This window comes from Galeopterus variegatus, unplaced genomic scaffold (genome assembly GCF_000696425.1).
Source record: "Galeopterus variegatus unplaced genomic scaffold, G_variegatus-3.0.2 Scaffold3363, whole genome shotgun sequence".
Classification (NCBI taxonomy): Eukaryota; Metazoa; Chordata; class Mammalia; order Dermoptera; family Cynocephalidae; genus Galeopterus; species Galeopterus variegatus.
In genome coordinates, this window is record NW_007729474.1 from 97,449 (window position 1) to 110,353 (window position 12,905).

Below are 12,905 nucleotides of genomic sequence, written 5' to 3' on the forward strand. Positions count from 1 at the left end.
GGACCTGGGTCAAGGTGACAGTCGAAGCCAGGGGCAGCCAGGCTAGCTTGGGAGGCCTCAGGAGTTGGGAGACTCAGCAGAGGTGCGTCTGGGAAGGACCCCTCTTACCCTGCAGGAGCCTCGTTCTGAGCAGGACGTATTATTTAACCTACATTGTGCTGGGAGGGAAAACACGGGGTCCTTGGAGCCTGGCCAGCCCCCCTGCCTTCAGGTTGTTTAGCTTTGTTTGTTTCTTTGGCCTTTTTTTTTTTTTTCTTTTTTCTTTGGGCTAATTGTTCTCATTAAATCCTTTTGTCCTGTTTTGTTTTTTACAGGCTGACAATGCTGCCCAGTGCTTGGTGCTGCTTCCTGTGTTTCTGCCCCATGCAGGCCTGATGGGGCCTCGCTTCCTGTTGTGCGCCGTCGCCATGGCAACTCGAGGCCCGGTGGGCTCCACGGGGGGGCGGGGAAGGGTGACATCGGTGACATCACCGGGTGAGGAGGCAACAGGCCCGGTCGGAGGGGGCTGCAGGGGGCCGGGCAGGCAGTGGCGGGAGCTGTCGCATTGCTGCAGGGTGACTCACGGCCAGCCGGGAATGGGAAGAAGGCCCTCACATTCTTTCGGGAGGTAAACAAGGTCAGGGAGTGCGGCTGGGATCCTGTTTACCTGACCTTGGCCCCCTGGGGGACCCCAGAGCCGGTACAGGACGACACACTGGAACAGAGCCAGTGGGGGGGTAGGGAACCAGGGGAAGGCAGGGAGCTGGGGGGGTGAGCGCAATCCCCTCCCTGAGGTCTGGTGGGCGCCAGAGGCAGAGAGGCCAGCATTCATATCACGGCCCTGCCAGGTGACAGTTCTATGACTTTGAGGGAGTCATCGCGTCTCCCTGAGCCTTGGTTTTCACTGTTTCTAAATGGGGACAATCTCCCATGTAGATGGCTCCTTGCTCTCCGATCACTTGGGTTGGTTTTGGGGCCTCTACAGCACAGCCACAGCTCTGCGTTTCTCTCTGTCCCCCAACCGCCAGCAGGCCTGATCCAAGGCTGGCCCACCCTCGGGAAGGGGTGGGGTCCGCACCTGAACCAGCCAGGGTGATGCTTAGACGTGTTGCCCACCAGAGGAGCCCCTTCTGGCTCCCTGAGCCACTTTCACTGGCCCCTCCGAGAACCAATGGCCTGACCAAACGTGGTGGTCCCTTGGTGCTGGGACCCTGCAAGGAAAGCCATGAGGAGGGGCTAGAGCTGAGTGCCAACCACCATATCTGACACAAACCTCCCACATTGACCCTTTGCCGGCTGCAGAACAGACCAGCTGCCAACAGGGTGGGGGCTGCCTCTCTGCAGCATGCCTCCCACCCTCTGTGAGTGCCATGTAGGGGCCAACAGTGGTCACAGTTGAGTTGGGGCCACCTGGCCTAGTGTCTAAGAGTATGGGCACCAGAGTCAGACAGGCCTGGGATCAAGTCTGGCTTTGCCACTTGCTAGCTGGTGCCTTCAGGCAAGATCCTTAGCCCCTTTGAGCCTCAGTTTCCTGATCTGTAAAACAGAATCTCCCAGGGCTGATGTGAGATGAAGTGAGTTAATATATATGAAGCATTTAGCACATAGTAGGCCTCACAGGTGTTGAACCCCGGTAGACCCCTACAATCCCCTGCATCCTCCCACACAACCCCCTGCAATGCCCTCTGGCTCCCCCATACTGAGTGCCCATCCCAGAGCAGGAACTGTGCCCACCAGATGCCCTGTGGTTTTCCCATAAAGGGACGGGACTTGGGTTTCCCTGGACAGGGAATATCCTGTTCTCAGCGTGGAGGGGGAGGAAAAGGAGCGGGAAGGACGCGGCCGCTCAGCATTCCTGGCATTCTTGGCGCCCGTCTCTGTCCAGCTGCCTCAGTGCTGCCGGGGGCACTGGCCCAGAGCCTCACTGGCCCGGCAGCGCGGAGCAGCATCCCACTTAGAGTGCCCCCCTTGGACTTGGGGTGACAGGGGACCCCCTCTCATGCCGGTCCCTCCCATTCCAGGCTATTGCAGAAGCAGCCAAACCCCTATTCTGGACGCAGACATTTGAGGAATCTGGGGGCAGTCAATCAACAGGGAGGGGTTTCTGCTTTCAGGTTTACCTTGTAGGGCTCCCCAGCCACCCACCATCCCCAGCCCTCTGTCCCCAGGGGAGCTCTGGAAAGTAGCCAGGGGGCAGGACTGGAAGGGGAGGGATGGAAACCTCCTGGCTTCTAGTCTCTAGTGCCTGGGACAGTCACTTTCCCTCTCTGAGACTCCGTATCTCCATCTATAAATGGCAGCTTTTGTCTCCCTCCTTTGGGTAACCCCAGCATTGCTACACTGTGGTGTCATGACCTACGATGTCATAAGTGCCATTTTGTAGAGCCTCTTCCCCTGACTGAGGGCAGGAACCGGCCCTCTCCGCACTGGGCCTGGCCGAGCGCAGGTCACGGTATTTCCCACTTCCGTCGAGGGTCGACTCCACCCGCAGCAGTGGTCTGCAGGATTCTGACACTCTGAGAGGAGGGCTGGAAACGACACAGCCTAGAGTGGTCAGCTTCCGGAGCCCCTGGCCTGGGAGTGCCTTGGGGGTCCTGGGAGGGAGATGGCCTGTCCAAGGTCCGACAGTTAGCCGGTCGAGCTGACTCAGTAAAACCCACGGAACTGCTGCTCCCCTGCAGAGCCACCCAGAAGCTGGGTTCATTCCTTCTCATGTTTTCCTGTGAATAGCCCCAGGTTTCAGACCCACGAGAGCCAGAGCAGTCTGGGAAGAAGCCGGGAGCTGGTGGCCAGGACAGTGCAGCTCTCCAGGGGTCTGTCTCAGAGACCTCCCCTCCACAGGAAACTGAGCCTGGGAGCAGGTAGCCCCAGACACTGGCACCTCTGTCTCCCCCTACACTGCCGTCTGCACTTGGGGAGACCCAAGGGAGAGGGACAGGAAGGGCGTGCTGGGGCGGATGCATCTGGGGTCAGGCCTAGGGCGCCAGTCTCTGGACTCTCTCCCTCTCTCCTCTCCTGCTGGTCAAGGGCCACCCCAATCCCCTCTGCCCAGTCCTGGAGACCTTCCAGAGCAGTCTGCACAGAATGCCATATTTCCCACCTCAACAGCTCATGGTGGCTTTAGGGACAGAAACCAGAGTGACCTGGCCCAGGTCACATGGAGTGGCAGGAAAAGCTCTTTGCTTGAGTCAGGAGCCCTGAGAGATCCCAACCAGTGGACCTCAACAGCTCCACTTAACCATCAGAGGTGGGACAACAGAGTCCCTTGGGGCCAGTCCCACTCAGCCCTCTGTGGTCCCAGGATACATTTGCGTTTTCAGTTCCGTGACCATGTACCTTCCTCTACATACCCTTGGTATTAAGCACAGGAAGCCCCACTCTGTCACCTGCTCTTTCCTGGGGTGGGGACCCTGCTCCCAACAACCCCACCTTCCTCACTGCCTGATCCTCCCAAAAGGCCAGACACCCCCAAAGCCATTGTCTCCACCTTCCCTTGGTGCCTCCCGTCTGCTGTCCTGTCCGCCTGTCTGGCCATCTGTCTGTCTCTTTGTCTGTCTGAGGAACAGTAGAAGGAAGCAGCTGGAACCCCACCCTGCTGGGTCCACGTGTCCAGGGCATTGTTCACCTCCACCCCCCGCCCCCGGGAAACCACCTCGATTGTGTGGCTCGGGAGCCACGGCCGGGCGTGTGTGCCGCTGCCTCGTGCATGTCTTGGGCGGACGGGGGTGGGGGTGTCGTAATCACTTGTGTGTGGAATGCTTGGTTAAATAAATTATGATAAAGTGATGCGACAGCATATTATGCAGCCGTTAAACATGATGTCTTTGAAGAACAGCAATGACATAAGAAAGGGTCGTAATATAAGATTTAGTCAAAGAACGCACGCCCAGAAGGGGAGTTGAAGTGAACCCATGTAATGCTAATAACAGTTATCTCTGGGTTGCGAAATCATGAATAGTCTCATCTTTCCTTTATACTTTTGTGCATTCTCAGTGTCTTCGGCAATAAGCACATGTTGGTTTTATAATCAGAAGAAGGAGAACAAAGGTAATAAAAACAAAGTAAATCAAATTAGAAAACAACATAAAAGCCATGATTTAAAATACAAGAAATTAAAGTCTAATGGAAAATACTAAACATAAAACTAAGCCCAATGTTCAACTCAAGTTGGCAAACATTGAGCACCTACTGTGTGCCAGGGCTCTGCTGAGTGCTGGGATTACAGAGATGAGGGAGACAAGAGTCCCTGGCAAGTTCACCAGCTATCCAGAGGGTGGGACAGTCGCCAGTCGCAAGTAACACAGACACATGTGGGATGTGGCTCCCCTCAGAAGGACACCCAAGAAAGAGAAAGAGATGAATGAATCAGGAGGACTTCAGGGAGGAGGTGACTGCTGGGGGGTGGTACCGGTGGGAAGTACGGTGGGGAGTTAGGGGGTCCTCTGGGTGGCTGGAGCCTGGTTTAACTATGGAGCAGGGGGCTGGCCAGTTAGCTCAGCTGGATAGAGAGCAGCCTTATAACACCGAGGTCCCAGGTTCAGATCCCCCACCAGCCACCAAAAAAAAAGGAAAAAAAGAAAGAAAGAAAAGTATACAACAGGGATGGCAAGCAGCCTCAGCTCACTAGAAACCTGGAGTGCTGGGTTAAGAGAGACTGGGAAGCCAAGTGGGCATCCGTCAGGGACGGATGCAGGGCTTGATTAGCATTTTATTCATGCACTTATTCATTCATTCAATTCAACAAATACTTCTTGAACACCTCCACATGCCATGCCCCGTCTGGGGACACCGCAGCACAGCTTCCATTCAAATGGAGGAAACCAGGCCATGAGGCAGTGAATGAGTAGATGGGTTGACATAACTGCTCTGAGGAAAGATGAGGGGCAGTTTGCGGTGGGGTGGTCAGGGAAGGCGTCACAGAGAGTGCCATTTGACTGAAGACTAAAGGAAGTGAGGGAGGGAGCTGGCAGAGGCTGGGGTTGGGGTCAGGGGGCTTCAGGCACAGGAGGCTGCACATGCGGAGCCCCAAGGTGGGCACAGCACGGGCGGGGGCAGGGAGCAACACAGACACAGGTGGAATGTGGTTCCCCTCGGAAGGGCACTAGTGGGCCCGAGTAGGTCCTAGTGGGCCACTGTAGGGGCCTGGGCTGGGGGAAGAACAGGAGGTAGAAGCGGTGAGGAGTAGATTCTTAGTGGGTTTTTAAAGTGGAGCTGGCAGCGCATGCAGCCTATGAAAGGAGGGGGAGGGGTACAGGAAGGAGAAGGTCAAGGTGCAGGCCCAGCACCTGGGAGGACGGGGCTGCAGACCGTTGGTGGGGGGCCGGCCGGCCAGGGACAGGTAGGTTTGGATGAGATGGGGAGCAGGGAGATCAGGCACTGAGGATGGGCAGGTTGAGATGCCCGGTGATAAGTGTGGACACCCACAAGGAGGAGCTGAGCAGGCAGCTGACACCGGAGTCTGAGGTTCAGGTTCCAGCTGGGGACACACATTTGGGCGTCATTGGCTTATGGGTAGTAATTAACCCAGGAGACAGGATGAGATCACACTGGAATGGGTGTAGACAAAGAAGAGGTCCAAGGATTGTGCCCTGCACCAGCCCCAACATTTAGAAGTTGGGGAGAAGACAAGCGAGCAGCAGAGGAGCCCAGGAAGGAGCAGCCAGGGAGGGGGAGGCCCAGCAGAGGGGGTCCTAGGCCACAGGCTCTGCATCAGCTGCAGGGAGGTCTGTGCAGAGCTGTGGCAGGTGAAAGCCTGATACCAGAGAGGCTTCAAGAAAGAACAGGAGAGAGGAAGTTAAAAGGCAAGCAGAAGCAACTGCCCAGGAGTGTGGCCGAACAGGGGGCCACCGTGCTGCCCTGAAACCCAGGCAAGAGGCTCAGAGGATCCGCACTGGTCCCGTCCGGCTGCTCCTCTCAAGGGGTGCTGCAGGGGTGGGGTGGGGGTGATAGCCAGAGCTTGGTCTGGGCTGGGTGTCTACACACATGTGCCCAAGGCCGTCCAAGGTGAGGAGAGGAGCCGGGAGGGAGAGAAAAAGGGACTGGGCCTAGGACCAGACACCTTTCTGGAGTCAGAGACTTCTAAATCCAAACCCTCCTTAAGAAGATCTGCTTATCAAGTCAAAAGAGAGAACATACGGGATTTAACAGTTTGTTCACGTATTTATAACATGGTGATATTTAGACTAAAACTACGCAGGCCTCCATCTGTACTCTTGTCCTGGGCCCCGCAAATGTGACGGCTGAGCTGGGAGCAGAGGAGTTGGGGGAAAAGGAGAAGAGACAGTTTGGTTTTGTTTTCAAGATGGGAGAAGCGTTAGCGCGCTCTCCCAGGAAGGAGAGGGACAAAGTGGTGTGGGAGGGGTGCAAATTTCAGGAGGATGGACAGAGGCTTGTAGTGGACTGAACTACGTCCCCCCCAAAACTCGCTGAAGCTTGAAACGTGTCCCCCAAGTTTTATGTATTAGAAACTTAGCCCCCACTGTGACTATGAAGAGGGTGGGAAATCCTATTGGGGTAATTGAGAAGTGGGGCCTTGAAGAGGTGATTGGATTGTAGGACCGGGCAGTAGTGAATGGATTAAAGATGGTGGTCAGGGCTGTGGTTCTGAGGGCTTTAAAAGAAGAGAGTCTCTCTCTCTCTCTCTTTCTCTCTCTCTGCTCTCTCTGCTTCCACCACCTTGCAATGTGAGACCCCTGGGTCACTGTTGGTGCCACCAGATGGACTTTAGACTTCTCAGCCTCAGAAACTGTAAGCAATAGATTTTGTTTTCTTTATAAATCACCCAGTTCCGTGTATTCCATTATAAGCAACACAAATGGATTAATACAGGGCTGCCGGGGAGCAGCGTGAGTGGGTGCAGGGTGCAGGGGGCGGCTGGGGGAAGCAGCAGCAAGGTGACAAGCAGCAAACCCATGGGCTACAAGCTAGGGAGGGAGGCCCTGGGGACTCGAGGGGAGAGGGGAGGCGTGAGAGCCCTCTCAGGTGGAGGGGAGCAAGTGGACCACGGAAGGGTAGCAGCATTGCCCAGCAACACCCTGGCAGATTGTCTTTTCCAAAATGGCTGCAACATCTCCCACCCCACAAGCTCTTCCAGAACCTTCCATTCCTCCACCAAGAGGTGGAGTCTAATTCCCCTCCCCTTGAACCTGGGCAGGCTGTGACTCACTGTGTCAGGAATGGAATGCAGTGGAAGTGACACTGCATCACTTCTGAAGGTGGGTTATAACAGCTTCCTCCTTATGGAGCGCTCATGCCAGAGCCCTGAGCCGCCATGCCCTGAGGAAGCCCAAATGAGCCCACGCAGAGAGACCAGGAGAGGCCCTGAGAACGCACGAAGAGAGCGATGCTCAGCCCCAGCCACCATCCGACTGCAACTCGGTGAGACCCTGAACAAGCCAGCTGAGCCCCGGCCAAATTCATGACCCACGGAATCCGTGAGAGTTAATAAAAATATTGTTGTCTTAAGCCTTTAAGCCTTTAATTTATCATGCAGAAATAGGAGGGTACTTCGAACAGTTCATGGACAAATAGAATTAAAAGATAATACGAATTTTTCTATGAGCTTTTTGAAGACCCTCGTAACTAATTGGAACAAGCACCAAGGGCAGAACTGAGATTCATGACTGTGAACTTAAAGCGACACTCCCTGGCCACGTGTTATCCAGAACATTTCTGCAGGGACAAGAGGCTGCACAGTCACTGCAGGTGTCCCCTCCTTGCAAGGGAGGATAGAGAGAATGAAGGAGAAAAGGTAGGGGGCTCGGGTCTAGGGTGTCAGGCTAAGCTGTTTGGACTTGACCTTGTAGGCAACCAGGAGCTACTGAGGGTATCTGGGTGAGAGCTATTACATTCCATGCATGTGCTGGACCCCTCTGAGTTTAGCGTTACAGAATACAGCCTTCATCCGCAGACAAAGTGGGGTCTGGGGGTGTGGGGGGGTTTCCACAAGAAGCTTGGCCACAGATCTGAGGCCTGGGGACTCTGGGCGCAACTGGATCTTCAGCCCCTTCTCCATCTGCCTGAGTCCTTAGGCACACAGCCAATGTACTGGGAGAGGGGTAGTGTAATAGTCCGTTTCTGTTGCTTCTAACAAAATACCTGGAACTGGTAATTTATAAGAAGATGAAATTTATTGCTTACAGTTTTAGAGGCTGGGAAGTTCAAAGTCCAGGGAACACATCTGGTGAGGGTCTTCTTGGGTGGTGGCTTTACAGCCATGCAGGGGTCTCACATGGCAGAAAATGGCAGAGCAGAGAAAGAGAGAGTCTCTCACGTGCTCTCCTTTTAAAAACCACACTCTTGCCCACCCGTATTAATCCACTCACTACTGCACGGTCCTACAATCTAACCACCTCTTCAAGGCCCCACCTTTCAATTAATGTAATAGGATTTCCCACCCTCAACAGTTACAGTGGGAATTGAGCTTCTAATATATGGACTTTGGGAGACACAAAACAATCAGTCCACAGCAGGTGAAGATTGGTGAGCCTCAGTGTTCCCATCTGGAAAATGGAGACATGGGATTCAAGGTCTCTGAGTGGTCTTCTGGCTCTGAGACTAAGGATGGGAAAAGGACATTTTTGGTCATGTTCCCACACAAGCACTGCCTGTGGTCAGGACAGATGCTGGGCTGGCCTCTGAGCTCCGTCCTACTGGTTAGAAATGCAGGAGGAAGGCCTGGAGGCCTGGCCCTCACACGATAGGCTCTGTTTAGAATTCTTAGGTTCCAAGTGACACAAAACCCAACTCAGGATGGCTTTAAAAACTGAAATTTATGGGTTGTGTAGCAACCAAAAAGCACAGGGTATTTGAGGTTTCAAGCAACCCTTGGTCGAGCCACGCAAACAGGGTGACAGGGCTCGGCTTCTCTGCCTCCATCCCTCGGCTCTGTGTTCCGGCATTTGCTCCTTTCCCAGGCTGGCTCTCCCATGAGAGTCTCAGGATGGCCCCCAATGTGTCTGGGTCTGAGTGCTTCTCTCCACATCCAGGGGAGAGAGAGAAAGTCTACCTATTGGAGATCTCAAATAGAGATCTTTGCTCTGATTGGCCTGACTTAGATCATGTGTTCATCCCTGAACCAATCATAGTGGCCACAGGACATAGTAATTGGCTTAAACCAATCATGGCCCACCTGGAGCTGGGCAGTGCCTACCCACCCAGCCTGGGCTGGGAGCTGTGGGGTCCTGCTAGGAGAGAGGAAAGGAAGGGATGGCAGGGGGCAGCCCCCCATGTCTGCAGCACACCCAAGAACAACAGACAAGGACCCAAGGCCTGTCCCTGGCTCTCTCCAGCAGAGCCTTCTGGAGACTGTGTTCTCCGTCAGAGAGGAAGTGGCTGAGCACCGGAAAGGGGGGAATCTCCCACCCGGCCTATTTCCAGCCAGCAGTACCAGCTGCCCATCTGGCCTGGCCTGGAGCCCTGCCATGGGGCAAACACCGTTGGCTGGAACCCAGGGCCTGCCTGGGACACTTGAGCAGCTGGCGACTGATTAAGCCAGGAAAAGTGCAGGCTGGAGAGGACTTGGGGGGGAAGTGATCTGACTCTTCCCCAACACCAAAAAAGGGAACAGAAAAGGTCAGCTTAAGCGCCAGGAAGGAGCCAAACACGGGGCAAGAAACGAGGCAAATACCCCTCCTTCTGAGCTCGGTTCTGCCACCCCCACACACCTCCCCTGCACGATCCCGGTACACAGCTGGGCAGAGGGGACCCCATTGCTAGACGGGGAGGCCGAGGTCTGGAGTAAAGTGATTCACCCATGGCCACCCAGTGAGGTAGGGAAAGCCAGGGTGCAAACCTGTGCTCTCTCGGGACCCCCTTCTTCACCTCCACAGCCCAGAGCCATACCCATTTCCATACCCGGAGCCATATGAAGGTGAGGCTCAGATGCCACTACTGGGGAGGACTGTCAGTCCCCAACAGCAGCCCCCCACTATCCAACAGGCAGTGGAGCAGAGAAGAAAGAGGATGTCGGGTCCATTGGCCCAAGTTCAAATCCTGCTCCTGCCACTGGGACTGCATGGACTTAGGCAAGTCAGCAGCCTCATTTGCAAGATGAAGAAAGGAATATCTGTTAGAGATCACTGGAAGGAGTGACGGACATCACAGGCATAAAGCAACTAGTACACAGCAGCATACAGGAAATGCTACATTTCTCATGAGATGGAAGGAACGTATTTTTCAGGTGTAATTACCAGACCACGGCAGACACACCATAATCCACATCTGAACCCAGTGCTGAGAGGAGCAGAGGCTGGGGGGACTCTTCCAAGTAAATACTAAAAAACAGAGTGGGGGTGGGAACATTTGTCAAGAAACTAACTAGAGGTGCAAATGTGGGGGTCCTTGCTTTCTGGGGAGATCTCAGGTCAAACTCTGGTACTGTCCCGGCTGCTTGGTGCAAGCCGAGACTCTACAGGATCTGTTTCCACTCTTTCCCCAGGAACTGGAGCAGGACTCTCATCCCCTGAGCCTGGGCTCAGCAGGGACAAGGAGGCTGCAAACAGGGGGTCATTGTCCAGCCTAGCTGGGCCCAGATCCCACAGCTGCCAACCCATCTGGGACACAAGGTTTTCCTGGGACCAGCCTGCCATGTGTAGGGGTACATTTATCCCCCAGTTGCCATGGGAGACCCAGATTCTACACTGAGCAGTCTCTCCAGTGTCCTGATGGTGACCCCAGAACATCTCCAACCAGCAGGCCTGGGTGGGGCCTGGAAAGACAAAGCGGTCTTTGGCTGCCGGCAGCCAGGCGGCAGGGTGTGCGTCAGCTCTTGGGCCAGCCAGAGAGACCTGGAAGTCAGCCTTGTTGCCCCCTCTCTGTGTCACCACGCACGTCTTGTTTGTTGTCATGACATGATGTGGCAGATGTTTCTTGTCAATTCTGCTGCTGAAGTATCTGTAGACCCTGGTGCCTCCTGTCCACCCCCACAGCCACTGCCCTGGCAACCTCCACCATCACGCCCCTCCCTCCTGGTATCGGCACCATCTGTCCTGCACTCTGCATTCAACCACATCAGTCCTTGGTTTAGAATTCTCTGGTGAATATTTACAAAACGTATAACTGACAAAGGACTCATATCCAGATTGTGTAAAGAACTCTTACAAATCAGTAAGAAAAAGAGAGGCAATCAATAGAAAAGAGGCAAGAGACTTTGAGAAGTCCCTTCACAAAAGAGGTCCTCCAAAAGCCTTATAAATATATGAAAACATTATTACTCACAGGGGAATGCAAAATAAAACCACAGTGAGATTCCACTACACACTCAGCAAAATTGCTAAAATGAAAATCATAAACAGTATCAGTCGTTAGTGAGAATAAGGAGCAACTGGAATGCTCAGAGCACTGCTGCTGAATTGGTACAACCACTTGGGAAAACTCTTTGGCATTATCTACTAAAGCTGAACAGGCGCCTACCCAGTATCCAGCAGATCCACTCCTGGGCATATGTCCAAATGCAATGCACGTATATGTCCACCAAAAGACATGCACAAGAACATTCACAGCAGCTCTGTTCAGACCAGCCAACTGGCAGAGCCAATGTGGAAAATAAAGGTTGGGGTTCCCAGCAGCACAGACCCTCCAGCAAGTGTTCAGAGCCCCCAGGCCAATCATTTCTTCCTTCCTTCATTCATTAAGTTGACAAGTATTAATTACAGACCTACTATGTGCCAGGTCTTGTAATGCTTCCCATGATGCCAAACCCCCAGCAGGCCCTTTCTCCTCTGGGATCTCTTGGGTTTGAGTCTCTCCCTGCTTCTGGATGTTTCCACACCTAAGTGCCCCTCGATGAGACAGGCAGGATGCTCTCCTGATCACCAGGAGAAGTCCAGGGGAACCTTGGGTTATACTGTCTAGTTATTTACAAGCCCAAACATGATTTAGGGGGCAGATGTTCACTTTGCCAAAATTATCTCCAAAGGATTCTCAAAGTTATTTTAATTAGTCTTCCCAACAGGATTTCCCAGACACAGCTGGCAGGAGCATAAACTGGTACATATGCCAGAATTTGGAACAATTATGAAAGCATGTACCCATGACCCAGCAGCCCCATTCCTCATTGCAAACCCCAAAGCACATTGCACTTGGGTCTACAGGGGGCTTTCCCAAGATGTCCCTGCAGCAGCTGAGAGTTGGAGGCAATCCAAGTGTCCCCCACTAGGGAAATGGGTAGGTAAAAAGTGGTGAATGCTGAGGTAGTGAGAAGCAGCAGCCAGACATCTGTAGGGCAATGTGGATCCAACCAAAAAGACGTAGTTTTGATAAGAAGGGGTAGGAAATAAAATGGGATGTCTGACATGACACCATCTGTGTCAACTTAAAATGCATACACATCCCTCCAAAAAATAGCTACAGACTTGGTGAGGATACATACATATTTAAGGGCATATATCAAGTACATCACAGTGGAAGCTTTGCAGGGGAGGGGGATGGGAGTTTGGTTCAGGGAGGAAAGGAAGATTTTTAACACGCAAACACACACACATAAACTTTACATAAAATAAGGGAGGACCTTGCATGAACAAAGAATCAAGAAATGAAATCATCTCAATAATCTCTACTAGTGTAAAAAGTAAAATAAAACTTAGCTTCAAACGTTATTGCTTCTAGGAAGATGTAATAGACATACTCTTTTTCCTATTCCTCGTGTAAGTACAATTAAAAACTCTAGACATAACATAGAAAACTAGCATGAGGAATCTCTGAAAAGAGGAGAGAAGAAGGCAAATTAGTATGGATCTCAGGACCCAAAGACCAACATGGTGGTGAGTTTCCTGGTATGTTTTGTTCGTTTGTTTGTTCATTTTAATTTACCTCCTGTATCCCAGGCTTGGAGTTGAAAAGGCCTGCAACTGGAACACCAAGGGGCCTAGATGTAAAAAGCCCCAACAAAGGCCTGCTCTCTCCAGCCATGAACACAGAAAAGAGGC

General features: G+C 53.1%; 1 pseudogene; it reads right to left on the bottom strand.

The window, feature by feature from the left end:
- LOC103600472 overlaps positions 1–811 on the bottom strand; it is a 1,784-nt pseudogene extending 973 nt beyond the window's left edge.
- Between the last annotated feature and the right edge of the window lie 12,094 nt (positions 812–12,905).